This window comes from Camelus ferus, chromosome 17, assembly GCF_009834535.1.
Source record: "Camelus ferus isolate YT-003-E chromosome 17, BCGSAC_Cfer_1.0, whole genome shotgun sequence".
In the NCBI taxonomy this organism is placed as follows: Eukaryota; Metazoa; Chordata; class Mammalia; order Artiodactyla; family Camelidae; genus Camelus; species Camelus ferus.
The window spans coordinates 39,715,151-39,738,674 of NC_045712.1; the positions used below are offsets into that span (position 1 = coordinate 39,715,151).

Here is a 23,524-nt window from a genome sequence, read left to right on the forward strand (position 1 = left end):
GTCCACGTGTGAAGTTTAGGTCTGGAAACCAAATTCCATTTCTAAAGTTCTGAACATAGGACCCTGTTCAATGATCCAGGTTCATATTCAAGGTTCAAGTCCAAGTTCCAGGCCTAATGTCAGATCTAATGTGCGTTTAAGGCAAAGTTCAAGATCCAGATCCAAAATCCATATCCAGGTCTGAAGTCTAGGTGCAATGACTAGGTCCAATGTCAAAGTCTAGGCCTAGGTCCAAAATTCAGTTTCAGTCTGGTCCAAGCCCAGAGTAAAGTTGCATGTCTGAGGTCAGATCATATATGCAGTTTCAAGCAAGTGCCAAGGTTCAAATTCCAGACCCATATCCAGGTCTGAGGTCTAGCTTTTAAAGTATAGGCCCATGATCAGGTCCAAAGATCTGGTGAAATTCCATGCCAAGTTGAAAGTCTAAGGTCCCATCTGTAAAGTCTAAATCCTCAGTTGAGAGGGGTGGGCGCTTGTCGGCGTCGCGCTGACGTCACGCGCGCGCTGACGTCGCCGGCTGCCGCGGCCTCTGGAGCGGTTGGGGCGCGCGAGGCGCGGAGTTTGAGTTGTCTGAGGGCCGCTCGGCGCCTGGCTCTCCTGCCTCCGCCCGCCGCGCCGCGCGAGCAGCGCCTGGGCAGGACTGAGCGCTGCGGCCGGTTCCCGCGGGAACCCGCGCTGACGGCCGGGCGGCGCTCGGCGGAAGTTGGCCCCTCACGGGCGGGACGGTCGCGGCCACGGAGCCCTTTAGCGTGGAGTACTTCAGCGGCCAGGTGCAGCAGGAGGACGTCGGCGGCCGCCTGCAGGTCGGCTGGGAGCTGCGCTGCCTCGGCGCCCCCGGCGCCATCCCGAACCTGCAGGACGACCTGGGCCGCCTGGGCAAGACGGTGACGCTCTCACTGGCTGGGTGGGCTCGAGCAACTACCGGGTAAGCGGCGGCGGCGGCGGCGTGGCCAGCTCTTTAATCTCCGACGTACGGGTCCGGCTGGGCGAGTCCCCGGAGAGGGGGCGCCTAGGAACCGCCCCGTGGACTCGGGGTTCCCGGAGGCGCCCCCGCTTGGAGAGCCTGCCTCTCCCACCGCGAGCCGGAGACCGACTTCCCACCACGACCATCTTTTCCACAGTTAGGAACAATGACAAACTGAGCAATTTCGTGACACCGTGAGGAGTCCCTTGGATCTAATGTTTCATTATTTATTTAAAAAAATTAGTGATAATTTACATACATAAAGGGCGCAAAGACGTTTTACATTTGTCCGCACCTATGTAAACACTACCCAGACCAGGACATAGGACTTTAGGATACAAATTTTAAGTTGAAAAGGGATGTCAAGTTAATCCTTAATTAGTGGTCTTTATCCTGTTTAATCGCCTCTTTCTTCTTATGTAATTTTTTTGTGTGTCTGGAAGGTTGTGCTTTTCGTCTCTAAGGCATCTTGAATGCTTATTAAGGTTACCGTTGAATCTAGTGAAAAGATGCTGACTCCATGGTATTATTTATTTGCTTTTTATTTATTGTTGACTAAAGGCACTTAAAAACGCTGTCATTTTGTTTTGGCACAGTTGAGGACTGACTCGATTTGAAACAGTGCTGTAGCAGGTTAGCTGATGCACCTTTGAGATCTTTGGTGTCTCTCTGCCTTTTCTCTGTGGAACTGCTTAACTTACTGATGAGTTTAGGCTGAGACACAACAAATTGTGCTCATTTTCAGAGCAGATGACCTTTTTTGATCTGATGGAGTTAGATGTAGTTAAGATGTCTTAGCAACTTTGGAAGAGGAAACATCTTGGTCATATAGGTCATGACTGCCTGCCACAGGGAGTCTGGCAAGACTTGCACTTGGAGAGTGAGAGTCTGCCACATTCATGTCTGGGCACCAAAAGTTGTCTCCTGGCTGAGAGCCTAGCAGAACTGGATGGACATTCATCTTTCAGTGTAAGAGCCTGGAGGCCTGGAATGTGTCTGTGTATGAAACTCCAATAAGGCAAGTACAGTAACTGGCTTACAAGTGTCAGCAGTTGCCTCTGACTGATGTTTCAAAAGTGAGACTTCTAGTTCTTCATCTATAATAAGAATTCTCTCTATATACCTATAAATAAGAATTCTCCCCCTTCCTCTGTTTGTCAGTATTGTATCTGTGGCCACCTCTTTTTTGGGGCGGGGGGGAGGGGCAGGAATTTAGAGATTATTAATTGGTTGTACGAATTTGACATTTGCATGCACCATAGGGATGTCTGGTTCATATAGCCAACCTACCATCAAAGGGAGGAAACATATACAAAGAGTTAAAGAACTGAAATTGGTTTCATGAGGTGGAAGGAACTGGGAGCTATAGTTTCTAAACAAAATTACCTACTGTGTATAAGAACGGTCTAAATGAGCCTGAATATGTGTTTTAAAGTACCATCCAGCTAATGGTACTAGGTTGAAAAGAAACTGTGGTCCTTGTGGCCTTATCAGCTACTTAGTGAAGTCAGGCTGACAGATCAAAGGGAGACTGAGAAGTCATAATGAGAGACATGGAGGGGCTACCTGCCTACCAAAGGCAGAGATGCCAGTAGAAGACACTGGCCACCATGCTAGAGACCTTTGCACCCATGGCAGAGCCCTCAGGGCTTCCTACACCCCGCAAAGAACTAAACCACCTTCCCAAACTCTGCCAGCTTTCTCAAGGGCACACTACCCTCCCTGAGCATTTGTAGCCCACCATCCCCCCCAAGGACAGAATTCAGTGCTCAATTCCACACGCTCTTGATGAGTTTTGCTTTCTAAATTCTGCGTTGGCCTTTGAGTGACAATTTACATACATGGTGCGCTCTCTGGCATGTGAATACATTTTCAGCTGGGCACAAAGTAAATGTCTCTAAGTTATTCTTTGGCACACTAAATTCATTTGGCTTTTAAGTCTCTGCGCTCTTTTGATTTCCACCGACCTCTTTGGATCCTCATTCTCAGGCTCCTTTGTTCTTCTTGTCTCAGCAACTTCTAAACCTTGCTGTGTCCCTGGTCTCAGTATTTGGACCACTTCCCTTCTCTGTCTATACTCACTTTTAGTAGTTTCCTCTGTACTTATAACCTCAAATACTTCTGTCTATGTTTATGACTCCCAAATTTGTATCTCCAGCCCAGTCACTTCCATGGTCTCCAAATGTGTCTCCAAGCAGTTCTAAACTTCCACTGGGTCGATACTGGGAGTGCCCCTGTTGTGGGGTGTGGAATTCTCCTTGATTATGCCTTGGTTCTGCCCATATTGGCAGGGGTGGGAGACTGCTACACAGAAACTCAGCGTCTGAGGGTAACTAAGGCACCACCATTTTGTAGTTGCTGCATCTGGGACTGATGGCTATGGTCAAGGGAAGAGAGAGGGACTGGAGGATGGTGTGTGGGGCTTTTGTTACCAGCCCAGGAATGTTACGTGTCACCAGTGTTCACATTTCATCGTTCAGAACTGGTCATATGACCCCAAAACAATTACAAGGAGGCTGAGAATTACAATCTTTCCTAGACTTTATCTACCCCATCACATCTGTCACTGAGGGCAGCCTTTCAGTCTACCCTGAACACAGGGTTTGGTTTTTTATTTACTGTGTTTTTATTTTGCCTTTTGTTTACTGCCATATCCCCACTTCGTGGTACGTAGTAAGTGCTTAATAAATATTTAATGCGTGAATGACTGAACAGACTAAAAAAAACCCTGTGAAAGGAAATTCAATAGTTTTTTCTTTCTGTCGCAGTTTTGTCTGAGGACCTAAGGCATTTAAATTTTCACTCAGTCATCTGTCAGCTGTGTACCTCAGTTTCCTCATCTTTAAAATGAGGATGTCAAACAGCAGCTTCGCCTGGCATTGTTGAGAAGATTTATTCATTTAGTTACAGATAATTTTTTGAGCACTTGCTGTATGCCAGGGCCTGTTCTAGGGGCTGAGGTGTAGAGTAGTGAACAAAACTGATGACATTTTCACTGTAAATGAGACAATGAAAATAAAATCCATCACGTAACATCCTGTTCACGGCAGCTGTTATTGTGAGAATTAAAACCAGAGCCCTCAATGTACTCTTAAAGGATAACTTTCAAAAACGGGTAAAATCATGATTCTCATAACAGATATAAAATGAACACATGTTAAGGATCTCATTAATGAGAAAACTGGTAAAAATTTCACTGGATTAAAGGAGAATTCAAAGAACAGATACATTAATAGGTAGATTAGGAATATTGAAATGAGTACAAATGGATGCAAAACTGGCTTTTCCATAGAAGGGAGGGTCATCCCTCCCCTGCCCAGAACTTACTTACATGGCTCTAGGTAAGAGTGATTTTGCATTGCTATCAGCTATTTATAGAGTTGCGAATTAGCTCCTATCAAAGTCAGGATTAGGTAACCAGAACCAGTGTGTTCTAACAGTTCATAGTTTTCCACTGAAGCGAAGAATTCTCAATTCTATTGGCCAAGTGGGCCTCCACATAAACTCAGAGGATTTTGGCAATTGTAAACCAAAAAGTGCATGGCAGGATTCAAGGGGTTCTGATATGATGGAAGCACCCACCAGGGGCTGCAGAATGTGTTATCAGGGTGGACTTCAAAGAGGAGTTGATACTGGAGTTGTGTTGAAAGATGGGCAGGTAAAAAACCAGGCAGACAGCTCAGAGGAGGGCACACCAGGAGGAAGGAACATGCCAGTGAAGGCTAATTAGTTACAAGTAATAGAAACCCACATGAGTTTGCTTAATTAAGCAAGTGAAACCATGACCCATAAGTTAACAGAAGCTGATAACTAACAGAAAATTTTGAACTCGTCTTACAGAACAACAGGTAAGGAAACAGCTTGTTAAAACCTTTTTGCTCATAAACTGCCTTCGTTAAGTTTGTTTTAGCTTTTTCCTCTCTTTAATTGCATACCTTCCCAGATTCACAGCACCCAGTTGTTTTACAGGAACTGGGAGTCAGCTCCCACCCATGCAAGGCAGCTGGAGGCTGGTTGAGACCACTGACCCTAAAACTGACCCTGCACGGATGTCCGATCATTGACCTTTGAGGTCAGAGGGCTGGAGAACTTCACCCTCAGCTTATGCTAAACGCCACCTCCATTGTGAATATGCAGAAGCCCAAATCTGATCTCTTTAAGTGAGTCCTGTGATTTAAGTCCTTCTGAATTGCATCTTCTCCATCAAAATTTACCTGTCCCATGTCCCATCCCCTTGACCTTTCTCCTGCACAAGAGCTGGCTAATCTGCTAACACATTAATCATGCACGCAAACCTTGGCAAGCATTTGTCTCAAAGAACGTTTTCTAGAAGGAGAGCTTCTAATCTTGGGAATCTTGAGCCCTCTGTGGACCAGGTTTCCTGAAAGGCTCTGGGAACATGTCTCATTTCACTGTTCAGGCTGCCCTGCAGGGGTCTACTGTTCTGAGGACTTAACATATACCTCCGTCTGGTTGTCTGCAGGAGCCCCAGCCACAGGCCATGTGGCAGCATCACCACCAGGTGGCAGTAGTACCAAGTTCCTAAGGAACCACTCAGTCCAGTCGGTTAACGTGATGTCAATAAAACGAGAAGGGAGAATATAAGGAATGGGGTCCCGGCTTTGGAGCCTTCCAGATAAAATGAGAATTACCATTCTGCTACTTAGCAGCTACTGGCCTTGGGCAAGGGGCTGGATTTGTGCCTCAGTTTCCTCCCTCAGAGTCAGAACTAATTGTGTCACTGCAACAGCTTTTAAACTAATCCTGCTCTCCCATAATCATAATCTATTGAGGGCTTATTATGTTTCCGGCCTGCTCTAAGATCTTTACATATATTATGTCATTTACTCTTGCCTATGAAGCACATGTTATTATATCCTAATTTTCCAGATGAGGAAACTGAGGCATGGAGAGGTTCAGTAAGTTGTCTAATGTCACACAGCAGAGCTGACATTTGAACCTAAGTAGGCTGGCTTCAGAGCCCCTCTTGCCTAACCATTATGTTATATCATGTCTATCACCAAAGTTTGTTACATTCAATCCCCATGTTACTGTCACTAGCCACAGCCCATGGCAGAGACTAAATGCTGGGAAGATAGTAAAATCAGAAGAAATACAAAGAAGGATACTTCTTGATCAAGTCACCCCAAATCCGTTTCCCAGTGTTCATGACCTGTGGACCTAAGACTTTGGGAGAGTCCTCTACAAGACATTAATGTCTTTTTTATCTTGGAGAAACAACTTCCGCCACCCCTGCAAATTCCTTCTACTCCATATCAGAGGGGTCTCTGTGTCCTGGCTTCTTAGGGTGTGTAGGGATTTGCCAGGGAGTCATTGCTAGCTCTGTTCTGGGGCTGTTTCTCCCTTTGGTGCCCATCCTCAGTGTCTAAAGCTCATCTCCTAAACCCCCTTCCTGTATCCTGGTGTGTCCCTCTGTTCCTGGCAGTGTCAGCTACTACTCCAGGGATAGCTGAGCATCTTCTGGGCAGGGCTCACCCTTTTCACAGTCCCAGGAATGTCAGTGCCCGGGCTGCGCTCAGTCACAGGCCACCTGCAGTGGCCTCTCACTCTGGGATTCCTCAGGCCAAGCCTGTGAAGGTTAAGTGTGCAGGTTCTGGAACCAAACAGCCAACCTCACATCTCAGTTCTGCCACCTGCCAGCAAGAGGACTCTGGAATACTCACCTAACTTCTTTGTATTCTGTCATCAGGAAAATGGAAATAAAAAATACCTGCCTTACAGGGCAGTTGTAAGGGTAGAGGAGCTGACAAAGAAAAGAATGAAACACTTATAAAGTATTAAGCATAAGATTATGCAAACAGCTACTGGCACAGTGCTTGATCAGTGAGGACTTTTTATTGCTTTGGCACAGAGGCACACACTGTGCGTGTGTGTGTGTGTGTGTGTGTGTGTGGTGACACCATCAGCCCGCACTGGTGCTGTCTGAGCAGAGTGTTCCCTGTAGGTGGCAGCTGTGTTCTCCTCATCTGACTTCTGAAACCTTACCCAGAGGCTGGCCCTGGGGCTCCCTTGTATACAGAGCGAACATTTTCCTGCTACTGGCCGCTGGGCAGGGATGTGCCCCAGGCCTCTGCGTCCTTCAGCCCTTCCTTGCCTGTGTCTTCCTCTTCAAGCTCAGGGTGGAGGGGGCCTTTTAGAGTCTCCAAGGAAGTAAGGTACAGTAGTAGGGCTGTCAGAATTAGCAAGTAAAAATATAGGTCATCCAGTCAAATTTGAATTCAGTTAAAAAATGAGGGATTTTTTTTAGTATAAGTGTGTCCCCTGTACTGTGTTTTATCGGGCAACCCTAAGTGTGGACCCTCTCCACTGGGAACCCCACATCTGTCTGAGGTCCCTGTCATAATTCTTCAGTTCCCTGAAGGCTCCATCTGGTGGGTGGTGGAGGAGCAGGGCTGTTTGAAGGGAAGCCCCTAGTGTCCACATCCCTTGTGGCCCATGTGAATTCCCAGAGGGTCTCCCTTGCTCTGTCCTGGGATCCGCCTCTCCTCTGGAGCAGGGAAAACTGGCCCTGACCTATCACAGGTCTTCGAAGATTCTAGATTATCCGTAAATTTCACGCAGAGTCCTTTGGTTTCTTAAAACTCAAAATTGACTTTTGACATTTACAAGCCGAGCCAAGGTTTCGACTCTCTTGTTCTCCCATCCTGTCCCAGCAGGGAGGTCTTAGCTGCTGGGCTGAGGAAAAACCAGGACACATGAGGAAATGCAGCTAATATTTCCATGTATTCCCTAGCCCCACACAGAGGGTCTCGTGGAAGTCTTCCCACAGTCTCCTCATTATTCCCTCCCCAAACTTGTTCTTTGTTTCCATGGCCACTGGCTGGTGCTTACAGGTGTCAGGCTATTAAAGGACAGGTGTACCTGGTCCATTCACATCCTCTTCCCTTGTCATCTGTCAGAAGATACAGCAGTCGGCTCTTGGAGCTGCTTCCCAGAGGGGACTGTCGGCGTGTCTGTGCTGTCAGCCAAAATCATCGCATCAGAGAGTCGCAGCCCATCTCTCTGCCGTGCGCACCGGGGAAAGAAGAGAAGATGGAGCAGCCTGCAGAGGCTTCTGAAAACTGAGACGTACTTTATCACAGCCAACTACACCTTCCGGCAGATGTTGCCTTAATGTCCCCTTGTCACTCGAGCATCGCTACTGAGTGAGCTGGGAGCCCGCACAACCCAGCTCAGGAGACCAACTGAGGGGACCCAGGCCTGGCATTCCCCACACGGCACAGTGAGCCTGCAAGACGCAGGGAAGTGGGAATTTAATCCTGCAAAGAGTTTGTCCTCAACCATCAGGCTAAAAATGCACCCATTTGGGTAAGACACGGGCCTTAGTCACTGAAGAAAAGCGAATGTGTGACGAAGGGAAGCGTCCTACACTTGACAAACCTGCTGAGAATTCACACTTCCTGAGTCAAAGCCACTGACATTTCGCAAGAGCCAAATTTAATCCAGGCGTTTTTTGAAAGATCCAGACTGAATCAGAGAGACAGGAGGCCCTATTATCAGCATGAGTCTTGACGACTTCTTGGGATTGCATTTGCTGGGAAGCAGAGCTTTTTCTGAAAGTGATGGGAAATTCAGTTTTGTAAGGCTTGGGAAGAGGGCCTGTTTTAGGTCATGTCATTAGGATCACATGTGGGAAGAACATTTACCCCTGAAATGCCATGTTTACCCCAAGATGGAGCTCGGGATGTCTTGGGAAGAGAGTGGGCAGAAGTTTTGTATACCTGAGGGTTGTAGCCTTTAAGGATTATAGGTTCAAGGGAAACTCATTTAAAGGCCAAAATGTGAAACCTGAAAGTGAGCCGCTCTGAGGAGAAGGCCTGGAGGCCTCCGTCTGTCCCTGTCTGATATTTGCCACATCTCTCCATCTACCTGTGTAGTCTTTCTCCCCCTACAAGAATGTAAGCTCCACAAGAGCAGGATTTTTTTTTTTAAAATATAATTTTTAAAGGTTGCACTCCATTTACAGTTATTACAAAATATGGGCTCTATTCCCTGCGTTGTAGCTTATCTTATGCCCAATAGTTTATACCTCTTAACGTTCCTGCCCCTATCTTACCCCTCCCGCTGGAGAACACTAGTTTGTTCTCTGTATCAGTGAATCTCTTTTTTGTTATACTCACTAGTTTGTTGTATTTTTTAGATTCCACATATAAGTGATATTATACAGTATTTGTCTTTATCTGACTTATTTCACTTAGCATAATGCCCTCCAAGTCCATCCACATTGCTGCAAGTGGCAAAATTTCATTCTTTTTGTGGCTGAGTAGTACTCCATTGCAGGATTTTTTTTTTTTTTTCCTACTTTTTCACTGCCATATCCCCAATCTGTGAACATTGTCAGACATAAAGTAGCCTTCGGTATGAATTCACTCAATGAATGAATGAAAAGACCTCCAAGGCCATGCATGTCAGTCACTCCTTTATTACTATTATTAATACTACTATTAGCATCCACTTATTATGTGCTGTACCTTGTGTTCTAACAGAATATTAAGCAGTTGATACACCTGATTTTATTCAGTCTTACTCAGTCCTCACAATAAGCCTGTGTAATAGATATTTATGTCCCTGTTCTATAGATAAGGAAATGGAGGCTTCAAGAGATTTCTATAAGGCCAAGAAACAGCAGAGCTGCTATCAGCCTAGCCTACTCAGCTCAAAGACTGGGAATTTGGAATAGGCATTTCAAAGACTTGTGGTCCCTGTTAAGATATATTTCCAAATTGTCAGTTTTCTAGTCTTCCAAAGCTTTTATGACTTTTCTTATCCACACACACACACATTTAGGCATTTGATGTTTCTGAAACCCAGCCCAAGGCAGAACCTTAAACACATCTCAAGTTGTGATCATAGAAGCAACAGGCTCCCGCTGGGGTTGAGGTTCTGTAGGGCATTTCATGATAAATTTATCAAAGCCACAGGAGCCAGATCTTTATAAATAATTCTGGCATCCTTCATTACTCTTTTTTTTTTTTGCCATTAGCCCTGGGGTGGGGGGGCAATTAGTTTCCATAGAAAAGAAAGGCTTCTCATGTCCACAGTTGCATTCACAGCACTTTTGTTTTTATGTACATTTCACTTCCTCAGTCTCTGGATGAATATTAGCAATATTGGAGATTTTTAATTTATGAAAACCCGGTAAATCTGCTGTGCTGCAACTGAACCTCAAGTTTGTCCATCCATTTGGGGATCATGTCCTGACAAATTGCACCCCCACTGTTTGCTGGGCACTGTTGGAAGGGAGTGTAACGCCCATGCAGACATGTCCTTGGAGATGAGCTGGAAAAATTCACAGAGGTGAAAGCAGACAATTAGTTTAGCAGGAAGAATTCTGACCCAGATGCCATGCATGGAAAGCAGATAAAGAATAAGGGGAGGATATCAAGAAGGATGGTTGGGTTTTGAAAGATGGATGGAAATCAGACAGATAAAGGAGGGGTTTTCCAGGCATAGCGAACAGCAGGTGTGAGGTCTGAGACAAAGAGGACCCACTTTCCCACTTCTGGTGGATCCTGGGGAGTTGGCAAGATCTCAGGAGGAGGAAGGTTGTGTGGCATGTTTGGGCAGAGTGGGCTTGATCCCTGGCATTTTTGAGAGTAGTACCGTATGACCTCTGATGGGAAAATATTAAAAGCTTAAGATGCATTCTTGCCAATAATAGAATCATATTAATAAAGTCAAAATCTATTTTAAAAATTTTAGTGGGGAAGGTAATTAGGTTTGTTTATTTATTTATATATTTATTTATTTACTTAATGGAGGTACTGGGGATTGAACCCCAGACCTTGTGCATGTTAAGCACACACTCTGCCACTGAGTTATATACTCTCCCCCCTAATAAAGTCAAAATTTTAAAAGTAAAAGGAGACTAATTTTGAGGAAATTAAAAATCATAACGGGGCCAGGAGTAAAAGTAGCCAAAATAATAATTTCTTGATTAGATTTGAAAATGGTAACAGGTATGTGATATATATATTTATAACATACATACAAACATGCACATGTAGTCTATATAGGTATATGTATAGTGTGCATGTGTTATGTGTATATATAGTAGTTTGCATTTTTTAAATTGAGGTTTAAGTTACACACAGTAAAATTCAAAAATCTCAACCTTGATGAATTCTTACAATATGCGTACACCAAGACACAGAACAGTTCCATCACGTGAGACTGTTCCCTCATGCATCTTTCCAGCCAGTCCTCCCAGTCCAGAGTTAACGACTACGCTGATTTCTCTCTCCATAGATTGCTTTTGCTTGTTCTTGAACTTCATATAAATGGGGTTATACATGTTGTGTTCTTCAGTGTCTTGTTTCTTTTGCTCAACACAATGCTTGTGAGGTTTGTTTATCTTGTAGCTTTCTCAGTGGTTCTTTTTTATTGCTGAGTAGTTGTATGACTGTGCCACCGTCTGTTTATCCATTTGTCTGTTGATAGACATTTGGGTTGTTTCCAGTTTTTGTGTCCTACTGTTGAAAGTAGTCACAAAGCCTGCCTGCATTCAAGAGGAAGGGTCATAAATCTACCTGATTAGGGGAGAATGTCAAAGAATTTGTGGCCATCTGTAATCTTTCACAGAGGGGCTCTGTGCCCTGTCCCCTTCCCCAGGCCCCTGAGGACAGGTGGGAGAAACACAGGGAGTTGTTGCTGGGCTGCATAGAAGGCTCTGGTTTTGCTGAGTAGGGTGAAGAACTGGGGAGGAGGAGTAGAATACACTGGGTCGCAGAGGAGGGCTGAGGAAGTGGGCTTGGAGAGGGGGTCTGGGGAGGACAGACTTGCAAAAGGAGTGGGGAGGAGAGAATTTGAGTGAGGCAGGGATGTATAATGGGAACAGTTAAATAAGTTGTGCTATCACAACCCAACTCTTCATCCTGTTTGTAAATCTTCAGCAAAATCTATATTACTCACCAGTGCTTGGGAGATTTTTCACCTTTAAATTCTAGAATATTTCAAATATAAGATATAAAATCAGGAGAATAAATCTTATGAATCCACATGTACCACATATTGACTATGTTCAACAATGGTCAATATCAATACTCCTGTTAATTTGGGGGATTAAATTTTGGGGGGAAAATCCAAGAAATTAAAAATTTTTACCCATCAACATTTCCATCTTTATCTAAAAAAGATAAAGACTTAAAAAACATAACCACAATACCACTGTTGCATCTTAAAGTTAACAAACAATTCCTTATATCCTTTTATCATCTACAGTCAGCATTCAGATTTCTCAGATTGCCTCAAATCTATTTTAGAGTTGGTTCATTTCAATCAAGATCTGAATAAAGTCCATGCATTCCAGTTGATTCCTTTCAGTTGCTTCCTTTTATTTATTGTAATTTATGTACTAAAGAAACAAGGTTGTTCAAATTGTGGTATTTCTCAAGGTCTGGGTTTTGTTGATTTCATCTCCATAGTGGTATATAACAGGTTCTTCTGTGTTTTCTTGAAAATTAGTTTGACAGAGGCATGACCAGATTCTGGTTCAGTGTTTTTGGCAAGACCCCTTCCCAGGTGGTGCTGTTTCCTTTCAGGAGATTCCCATTGTATGGTACTCTCTGTTTTTGAGATGTGAGCATCCATTGATGATCAGTGCCCAAGCCCATTAGTTCATTAGGGGTTGCAGACCGGTGATGTTCTAATCCCATCATCCCCTCTTCATTGATTAGCTAGAATTCTTCCATAAAGGAAAAATTCCTCTCGACTTTTCAGTTCCCCTGAGTTACAGTGTGTACAAGAGAAGCATGATGCATACCTGGTTTTTTCTTTTATTAATTTTCAAAACAACGAGTAGCTGCCCAAGTTCTTTGGGAGTTGTCTTTGTGGATGACAAAGAGTTGAACCTGACCTCTGCAGGGGGATAGCGGAACCCTCAAATTCTCTTAGTAGCTTTTCAGGAAAGATGTCAATACATCCATTTTTATAAATGGGGAACCAGAAACTCAGAGGTTAGTTAGTAAGTGGAGGAGCCAAGTTTTATCTCAGGTCTGCCTGGCTTTATTGCATGGCTTTTTCATAGGGCTGTAGAGAATTCACCCAAACTGGAGGTCTTACTGGCTGAAGCCTCTTCTCACCCTGGCTTGCTAGAAATCAACAGTCTGTAGTCTGAAAAAATGACATGCATATCCTTGAGGCCTAAGAATAATCTTACTTAAAGTTGCACTTCATGACAATTATAGCATTGAACTGTTTGATTTCAGAATACTTTTGTTGCTGAATAGTTTCCCCAAAGTTGGACCTCAGGCTAGGCTGCTTTAAGCAGATTTATATAATTCACCTATTGCAATATATCACAATTTGCAGTTTTGTGTACATGATAAACATCACTGATGCGTGTAAGTGAAGGAACCTTGTATCAGAAGGGTTTTATTTATAAAGGAGTCTGGGATAAGCAGAGGATTAACTGTCGGGATGAAGAAACTTACTGAAACTGAAAGGCCAAATAGGTTATAAAGAACATCTGTAGAGTGACATTACTTGTTTAATTGGTAGCTGCATGAAGAGCCATGAGATGATCCAATGAATGAATGAAGATTATGCATTTGAGCACTTTCTGTTGCTGTTCAAACTGGTCTAAGCACGGACTTACAGTTTTATTTACTAAACCGTCCAAAGATAGATCTGACAGGACTTCAGGGCTCAATGTGCTGTTCAGGACCTGGTTTCTCTTCATTTCTGGGCTCTGCATACTTTGTGTTGAATCCATTATCATAGAGACTCCCTGTGATCCCAAGATGGCAACCGCCGACTTCTTGCTGCTGTGGCTACAGCCTTCCTGTCCCACATCAAGAAGACAGAGTAATGGGCCTTCCTTTAATTTTCACTAAGTCTTATTGGTCCTGAATGGGTCCACGTGTCTGTCCCTGAACCAGTCACTGTAGCCAGAGGAATGGGATACACTGCGTGGCTCAGCCCCAGGTCACATGAATACAGGGACTGGAAGTGGGTAGACTCTGAAAGAAATAAATGTGGCATTATCAGAAATGCCAAGGAATGGTGGGATGCAAACCAGCAGAATTCCATTTTAGTCTGCTCCAGGACACTCTAAGATGGCTTCAAAGAAGTGATTCAGGGGTCTGTGCATTTCCTGAAGTTGTAGGTACTTTGTGTAGATAGTCTGTGTTTATGTCCATTTTTCAGGGAGAGGGTCCATAGCTTTGACTGGATTATCAAAGGCCACGGCAAATTGTTGGCTCTTCTAAGATGATGGTGAATATTGAACCTGACTGAATTGCTTTTTTAAAACTGAGACTTCACGTGTGTACTGGCTTCTTGAATGCTTTCAATATAAGATGTAGAATTTGCTTTCCAGCTGCTTTTTAGCAAATGATGTTGAACCCATGGGGACTATCAGAGATAGTAAATACTGACCAAAATTTAGTTTATATCATTTCTTCAGATTCTAGAAGTTGTAGATCCCTTTTTCCTCCCAAGAAAGCCCTGTTTCTGGAGCCACAACAGAGGCTTCCCCAAGCTCTGTCCCTGAGGGTGAGCCCACAGCCCTGCTGGGTCCCAGCCGCCACCTGTTCTTCTCAGAGCTGGCCTCAGCAGCCCCTGTTTACCCGGGCATGGAGAGCTGCTTGTTCTGGGTGAGGAAAAGACCCTTTGGGAATTACTTCCCTGTCATGATTCCAAGGCCTCATATGCAGGCTGATATTTTTCTGCTAATCCCAGGCCAGGTATATTGTTGACACCAGATAATGTTGGTTTTCAGGCTGATACAGTGGTGGTTGAGCAAACACTGGGCGACTGGCAGAATCCCCTACTTCCTGAGCATCCACGATCACAGATTCATTGAAGTTTAAACATACAAGAGACCTACCCTGCCTTTGCCCTTTGCGTCTGCCAGGAGATGAGGTTATCCTTGAGTGATTGCTGTAAATAACCACTCCTCATTTCCCCCTCTAGCTTGCACTTTGGCTTTTAATCAGGTTCAAAGCCTGGCATTTTGCTGATATTCCCCATCGATGACCCATAGGCTGGCTAGCCCAGGGATGTTTAGACTTTAAAGTACACACGAATCACCCAGGAATCTTGTTCAAATGCAGATTCCAATTCAGCAGATCTGGGAAGGGCCTGAGATTCTGCATTTCTAACATAGTCCCAGTGACACCCATGCTTCTCCAAGGTCCATGCATCTAAGAGCAAAGGGCCAAGCCAATGGCTCTCAACCCTGGCTGCACACCAGAGTCACTTGGGGAATTGTAGAAATACTGATGCCTGGGTGCTACTTTCAGATGTTGGGATTTACCTGATTTGGAGTGTGACTCCCCAGGCGACCGTGATGGGCAGCCAAGGTTGAGACACACTGGGATGACCCCTCCATCTTCAGCTTCTACCTGCCAGCTCCCCTCACTATCAGTCTGGCCCACTCATGCCCCCTCTTCACTGCCCTCTGGACACCCTTCTCCTTTGTCCTTGGCATTCACGGAGAGCTTATTATGGACTAGAACTTTCCTGATAAAGTCAGCACTACTTCTGTCCCCATCCTGCAGGTTTGGAGAGTGAAGTATCTTGTCTGAGGTCACACAGCCATCAAGCAGCAGCGTCAGGACCCACCCAGGTCTTCTGTCCCTGGAGTACGGAAGCAGCAGGGTGTGGGTTTAAGAGGGTAGCCTCTGGAGTCAGACAGACCTGGGGCCCACCATTCCCTCTCAGCAGGTTACCAGATCCTGCAAGCATTAGGTCCTCCTCTGTTAAAAGGGGGTGATGAGATACCCAGTCATTCATTCACTCACTCGTTACCTCTGTTCGCTCAGACCCTATGGAGTTACTGAAGACAACTCAGCCTTCCCCAAACCATAGGCCAGGCTGGCTCTGCTGGTTGTTTCCCCCATGGTGGGGACTGGAGGTTGAGGAGGTCGGGGCTCCATCTCATGGGTATCTCCTGGATGCAAGGAACTGCCTTCTAGAGACGCCACACCCAGGACTTCCCCAGTTTTGACTCTGGAAGTCCCACGTCCCTGGCAGACGGGGATGGTTGACTGCCCCACCAGAGCCACACGGGTCTGGGCGACGTCCTTCCTTTTACAAAGCCGACGGCTCTGTGCCTTTCAGCCTTCCTTCTTTGTGAAGGGCCCTGTGGTGTGAGGTGGTTCCTGCTGGTTTTTCTTGACCCCTTTGTGATGGTGGCCCACAAGATCCTGGGATGGGAATGGTTGCTGCCTCCCGCCAGAACTCAGGTCGTGATGAGTTCCCTGCCTGTTCCCAGCCTGAGGTCTTTCTCCTTCTGTTTCAGTAGCCGAGGGAGGCTTTGTCCAACACAGGCAACAGGAAGCGTGTTCACAAAAGAAAACACCTCATCTTCCCGCCCCCTTTTTCTCAAGGCTGCCAACACCCTTGGCCTCAGACAAGCACTCAGTGAGTACACAGAAGTAGGGCTGTTTGCTTTCTGGTGCCACTTCAGATGAAGTTGAATATTTTTAAACTAGGCAAGCAACACCACAGCTAAAAATGCTCAGATTTGAAAATAAATGCGTGGCAGATTTACACGAATCCCTTGACTCTGTCAGAGATGCTTTCAGCAGCAAGTACAATGCGTGACTGAAAGGGGCTCACGCCACAGAGCTTTATTTTTCTCGCGTAAGAAGCAGTGTGGAGCTGGGCAGCTGCTGATAGTGACTCAGCGAGCGGTGGTATTGGGCTCTGATTTGGTGTCACTCTCCTTCTCTGGGTCCCCTCATGTCAAGTAATGGCAGCAGCGACTCCAAACATCATGCCTTGTGCAGCTGAGTTCAGAGAGGAAGCAGGGTGGCCTAGAACAGGACTCTCTCCTTTCTTGCCTCTCCCTTTCCAGGGGGAAGCCATTGCCAGGAGTCCTCTCCCCAGTGTATTTCCCCTTACAGGGGAACTGGGTCATAGCCCACCTTCTTTGCAATTCAGGGGTCTCTGCTCACTGCCTAAACACTACTGAGGTTCTTTTAGGAGGGGTGGCTTTGGCTGGATAACCAAATTGTATTCCCACACCTCTTTCTTTGGGCTCAGAAGCCCTGAGTTCCAGGCCTGGTCCTGGTTTTGTCTTGCTCAGGTCTCAATAACATGATGAAATGGATGCATCTTCCTTAAGCCCTGAGATGGCCCCTATGGGCCACTTGCAGAGGAAGCAAGGAAAGCGAGCTAGCTGTGAGGGTTTGTGCATGAGATTGCTTTTTACCAGTGGCCCTATGGCAAGAAACACTTTTGAAAACAGGTAAGCTAGATCATTTCAAAGGGAGCTTCTACCTCAGATGTTTTTGAGTGTCTGTAGGATTGGCTGGCCAGTGTCTTTTCTTGTCTATAGCTTTTTTTTTTTTTGCAGACACTGTACAGATATAGATGCAGATATTGACACAGATACGAATGTAATTATAGATTGTGTTATCGGGTGATGTCTGCAGAGCAGATGGAGATCCATCTGTTGGGGAAAGCTCAGGAGAAGTCCAGCGAGGGCCCAGGGCTGGGGCAGACTGAGCGGCCTCAGCCCTGTGACAGCAAGTGAGACTCAGGGATTCAGGGCTGGCTCCTCATCCCCAAGTTAAAGTGGCTGAGCCGGGCTCCAATTCAGGGATCCTGGCTCCTAAAAGGGACTTGGGGCTTGAAGCAGCCAAATCTATCTCACTGTTAGATTACAGCTGACAAATGATCTTCAAAAAATCCAAAGCTGCGATGGAACAGCTGTCAGAGTACCTCTTATGCAAACATCTCTGCATTCTGGAGCTGACGGTGGCCTTCATGTATATGCAGATGTTCTCCACATGTAGGAGGAGGGATCCCAGCAGCTTTGCTGGAAGAATCAGGACGAAGGAGCTTAATGATTGATGCCTTTCTCTGGGTCACCAGGCCGGAAGATAAGCAGCCAGTAGTTCCATGGCTGACACTAGTGTGCCCTCTGCTATTTCCCAGGAAAGCTTGGAGTGGGGAGGTCAGTGTGGTGATAATTAAGTAGCATTTGTTTCTGAGTTTCTAAATGCTTTGCCTTTACAACCGAGGATGTGAGTCATCTTACCCTGAGAGCTTTGAGACAAAACCTTTCCCCAAATCTAGACCTCCCTGCCTAGGGAACACTTTGCCTGTCCTGGCGGCCTCCTCCTCTCCTTTCTGTCCTCTTCCTGATGGAACTGTGTCGTGTGACTTGGGGTCCCGGAATACCACAGGCTGGAAGAGAGCAACGGAGCAATTTCTCCCCATCCTCCCTCCTTTTCTCTCCTCTTCTTCTTCCTTCCCTTTCTTCCTCTCTTCCCTCCTCCCTTTGTTCTTATTTTAATGTTAGAAGTCCTGTTTACTGAGCACCTACTATGTGCCGGGCCCTGTGTTAAGCATTTTCCATATACTTATTTTCCATAATTCTCCTAGTAAGCCTATGGGGTAGATTTTGTTATTATCCCCTTTGTACAGGTAGAGAATTGAAGCAGAAGAAAAAAAAATGATGTGCTCAGGTCACACAATTAGCAAATGGTAGTCAGGGCTGTCAGACTTTAGAGCCATGACTTTTTAAAATTTGTGTATTTCCAAGTTAAAAGGGTGATGTAATGAACGCCTCTCACCAGATTTTCTAGCTATGAACATCCTGCAGCTCTTCATGTCTCTGTCTCAAAATATACATACTTTTCCTTTTGGACAAACCATCTGGAAGTTGACTGCAGACATCATGACATTTTACCCCTAAATATTTCAGTTTGAGTCTCCCAAGAACAAGAACAGTTGCCTTTCTAACCTTAATATCATTATCACCCCTAAGAAAACCAATTTTATTTCAGTTATACCATACAATGCACAGCCCAAGCTCAGGCGGCCTCAGTGGTCCCACAAATGACCTTTATAGCGTTCTTTTTTTTTTTTTTCAAGCCAGAATGTAGTTGAGGTTTATAACCTGCCTTTGGCAGTTGTGAATCTTGACTTCCCATAATGAAGTGCAATCCTCCCTTTGCCCTCATTCTTTGTGATCCTGAATCTTTTGGAGATTTCAGGACCTCCTGAGATTCTGAGATTTAGTCCTCAGAACATCCACATTCTGGAGTGTGTCTGGTCTTCATGGTTATTCAGGTTTTATATTTCTGGTTAGAAGGCCCTAACATGATACCGTATCTTCCTCTGTAGGGCATCAGAGGGACATAATGTCAGGCCATCCCACTGCTGTCAGTGCCAAGCCTGCCACCTTGGTTAGAGTGCTGTCTTCCAGATTTCTCCATGTAAAGTACATTTCCGCCTTTGTAATTAACACAGGCCAGGGAGGGAGGGAAACTGTATCACATCCTAGGACTGCAAGGGAGAGGCTGTCAGCAGTGCACCTTCCTCAGAGCAAGCACCTCCCCTCCTACTCCCAGAACACGGAGAATGTCCAGATAACAATAAGCACATATAATATCAACTCCCAAGGCCACAACTTTCTCCCCTCGTGAAAACTCAGCTCAGGTCATGGCCATTGAGGAATGGGTGTTGATGCATCACTCCTTGGAGGGGGTGTATGGTATCAGAGCTTCTGGGGATCACAAGAACCAGCCAGGGCTGCTCCCCTGGAAAACCAGAGCCCTCCTGGAAGCAGGATGTGGGTGTCCCATGATAGAAATGAACATGCCCTTACTTCTCCTGTCCAGGCCTACTGGCAGAAGCTTGTTAAGGGGTAACTCCAAATGACATAAATGTTCATCCAGCCTTGGGATGGATTCTGTGTGTGAGGAGCATCAATCAAATCAGTAGTTATCCAATTGCTGTCTATTTAAAAGGAGTTAAAAAGCCAAACAAGGTGAAATAAGCCAAATACAAAAGAACAAATACTGAATGCTTCCACTTGTGTGAAGTATCTGCAATAGGCAAATTCACAGACAGGAAAGTAGATGAGAGGTTACCAGAGGCTGGGGGGAGGCAGGAATGGGGAGTGATGTTTGGGGTGATGAAAAAATTTTGGAAAGAGTGCAAGAATCTAGGGTGTTCTTAGTTGGAGGCAAAGTGTCTCTGTAATGACAGAGCGGACTTGTCCCTAAGAGATGCAGGTTCAGCACAAAGCATGTGGCAGAATCTTATCCCTTAACACCACAGTTTGGGCGGGAAGGCTTGAGGCTGGCCCAGTCCCTTTTCTGTGAACACTGAGCATTCTCTTCCCCTGGACTCACTACATTTCATTTCTCACGTTGTCTTTCTCATTAGCTTGGCAGTTCCTCTAAGGGCAGGGACTGTGTCTGGTTCTCCACGGGGGCCAACCCTGGATCCAGTACATAGCCTGGGCTTGGTAGCTGCTCTAGTCATGACTGAATAAATATGCACAGAGGCAGGAGAAGGATGGCCTGATCTGGTAGGGCAGGGGGAGCAGCGTCTGGTTGAAATCAACCTGTCAACCATTTGCTTATTTGTGCAGGTCTAGGCACTTTCCCCTAATTTTTTAAACAAGTTCCAGAAAGTTCTAATTAGATACATGCTGCCAAGTTGCTCAAAACTGATGGGGATATTTTGTGTGTGTGTGTGTGTGTGTGTGTAGAAAACTCCCAATGTGAGAGCAATTATTCAAAGTCTGCATTCTGCTCTGCCATTAGAACCTTTTAAAATATTTCATTTAATTTTTTGAATAGGTATTTTATTTACTTCTTTGAAATCATAGTCAAACATTGCCACAAATATCTTGCTTACCTTTCCATATATATAACAAGCAAATATGTGTTAATATCATTTTGTTTTGCAAAATGATAGCATACCAAGATACTGATTTGAGCCTCCTCAGTTATTATTTCATAAGTATCTTTCCAAATCAGTATGCAGAGAGCTGCCTCATTGATTTCAAGGGTGCAAAGAATTCTATTGAATGGAATTTCTTCATCACTTATGTAATCAACCTCCTATTGATGAAAATATAAGTTGTTTCCAATGTTTTCCTATTTTAACCAAATGCTTTGCTGCTTTAGTGATTAACATTGCACATATGTCATTAAGCACATATATGATGGAATGCAGGATAAATGCATAGAAGTCGAGTTACTGGGTCATATGGAATATACATTTCTAATTTTATAATTTTTGGGGTAGGTAATTTTGCTGGATATTGCCAAACTGACCTTTGTAAGTATAGATCCATTTATATTCCAGCAGTGCGTGAGAATGCTTAATTCCTGACAGCTTTGCCAGCATAGTGTATTATCACATTTGGATTTTGCCATTTCAATATGGGATAAATGGTTTTGATTTCCATGTCTTTATGTTTGAGACCCATTTGCATTTTTCTTCCTTTGAACTCTCTGTTGATATCTTTTGCCCATTTTTCAGTTATTCTTAAGGAAGAATCATTAAGGGCTTTTGTTTCTGGGTTATCTGCACTTTTACTGGGAAGATTTTACCTTGAAATAAGCTAACAATTTTGCCCTGAGTTACTAGATCTGGCTAGGGTTAGGCCCCACTAAAATGAATATGAACATTAACAGCAGCAGTCTTTTATGAGCGCTTACTCTGTAGTGGCTCTGAGTTTTATGCACATCGTGTCATTTTAGCCTCACAACGACTCAGCTTATAGATGAAGAACCTGAGGCACAAAGAGAAGTGATCTTCCTTAGGTTATACAGCTAGTTAATGGCAAAAACCAGGGTTCAAACCCAGAACCAGATTGGTCTGGCCCAAGTCTGTGCTCTAAACCAGGGGTTGGCGAACTTTTTTAGTAAAGAATTGGATAGTAAATGCTTTGGATTTTGCAGATTCTTCTGTCTCTGTCACAACTACTCAACTCTGCCATCGTAGCCAAAAGCAACCATTAGACAATACAGAAACCAATGGGGTGGCTGTGTTCCTATAAAACTATTTGTAAGAATAATCTGATGAGATTTGGCCCGTGGGCTGTAGTTTCCCAGCCTTTGCCCTGAACCCTTGCATTTCATCTCTGCCCCAGCCTCAGTGACAATAACAGTAGCATGCTTTGTGCTTTCCAGGGCACTTCTATGAAAGCCCTGATGTCTCTGCACAGGAATGGAAGTCTGCAAAAACAGCAGTGGAGGTGTGGGGGGGAAGCAGAGAGGGTCCAATAACCAGATCCACCCTGGAGGTCCTCCAATCCCCTCTCCTGACTCTGGGAGAAGAGATATAATCCCTCTTGACTAGAGGTTTTCTGGAAAACATGGGAATTCAGGATTATCTTTGAAAAGCTATTTAATAGTACATAAAGTTGCAAAATGCCCTACAGTGGTGAGTGGTAATAGTGATTTTTGCAAATTCAGTTGAAGAATTAAAAGGAAGTTGAGATGTACTGTTAGTACTAATCTGTAAATTGTGTGAATGTAAGGCTTAAGGCAGAGTGACTAATCGCCCCAGCCAAACTGGGACAAGATAGTTACCCCAGCTTAAGGTCATCAAAAATAAGTTGAGTGCTTTAAAACACTTGATAAAGGCAAATTATTAAAAGCATTTTGCTAAAGGAGTAAGTGTGAGTAATGTAACTAAGAAAGATGAGAAAAATCTTGAAAACCTAGAAGGGAAATCAGAAAGACGCAATTTTGTCTGTGTCTTTAAGTTCTTGTTTTGCTTTAAAGGTATAGAAACTAGAAATGGAATACAGCAGAGTATGATTGACACAAAAAACCCCTCAGTGCTCCAGCCAGTAACTCACATCTAAGAAAAGGCCATCACTAAAGACTGTTAAGCAAACACATGTTTATGGGTTTAAGTTTCAGCATTTATGGCCTGTTTTTTTCCTTTTATAATTCCTTACTTTATCACCTGCAGTTAATCAGCTAAGTACCAGTCATACATCTGTGTTCTCAAAAGACCAGCTGTGTCTTCAGTCATCTCAACATCTCTTAACTTTTGGGAGCTAGAAGGAAACTTGAAGGTAACCAGGCTGATGCCTTCATGTCAAAGATGAGGTTGCCTAGGCTCTAAGAGAGATGTCCTCGACCATGGCCCCATCGTGAGTGAAGGAGCGCAGTAAGGGCCCCCTGCACTGTTACTGCTGCATCCTCGAAGGCAGTTCTCCAGGGGCCCAGAAGCATGCTGTGCAGGTAATCACTCCCCAGAGATGTCCACTCCCTTACACCTGGAACCTCTGAATGTGTTATTTACAAGGTGAGAGAGATTTTGAGGGTGTGGTTAAGGTTAAAGATCTCGAGATGGGGAGGTTATCCTGGATTGCCTGGGTGAGCCAGTCTAACCACTGGAGTCCTTAAAACTGGGAGAGGAGGCAGAAGGTGAGGCTGTGAGATACAACCGCAGAAGGAGAGGCAGGTGAGAGTCAACGTGGGAAGGGGTTTTGAGCCACCCTTGCTGGCTTTGAAGATAGAGAAAGGCAGCAGAGTCAGCAACTGGTAGTGGCCTTCAGCGGACAGCCGGCAAGGAAATGGAGACTTCGTCCTACAGCTGCAAGGACTGTATTCTACCAACAGCCCCAGCAAGCAAGGGAATAGATTCTCCTCTAGGGCCCCCAGAAAGGAGCGTGGCCCTGCCAACACCTTGCTTTTAGTCCGGTGAGCCCTATTGGACTTCTGACCTCAAGAACTTGAAGATAATACGTTTGTGTTGTTGAAGCTGCTGAGTGTGAGGTAACTTGTTACAGCAGCAATAGAAAACTAATACAAATGCGATGGTGAC

At 44.9% G+C, this 23,524-nt stretch overlaps 1 protein-coding gene across 2 annotated transcripts in view; it reads left to right on the forward strand.

Annotated features, from left to right (window-relative positions):
* Window positions 1-576: 576 nt before the first annotated feature.
* Window positions 577-23,524, forward strand: part of CCK (cholecystokinin) — a 101,646-nt gene continuing 78,698 nt past the window's right edge. For both annotated transcript variants that reach the window (XM_032459133.1, XM_032459134.1), the window contains exon 1: window positions 577-925. The gene's annotated coding sequence lies outside the window, so the exon portion shown is untranslated. The remainder of the gene's footprint in view (window positions 926-23,524) is intronic.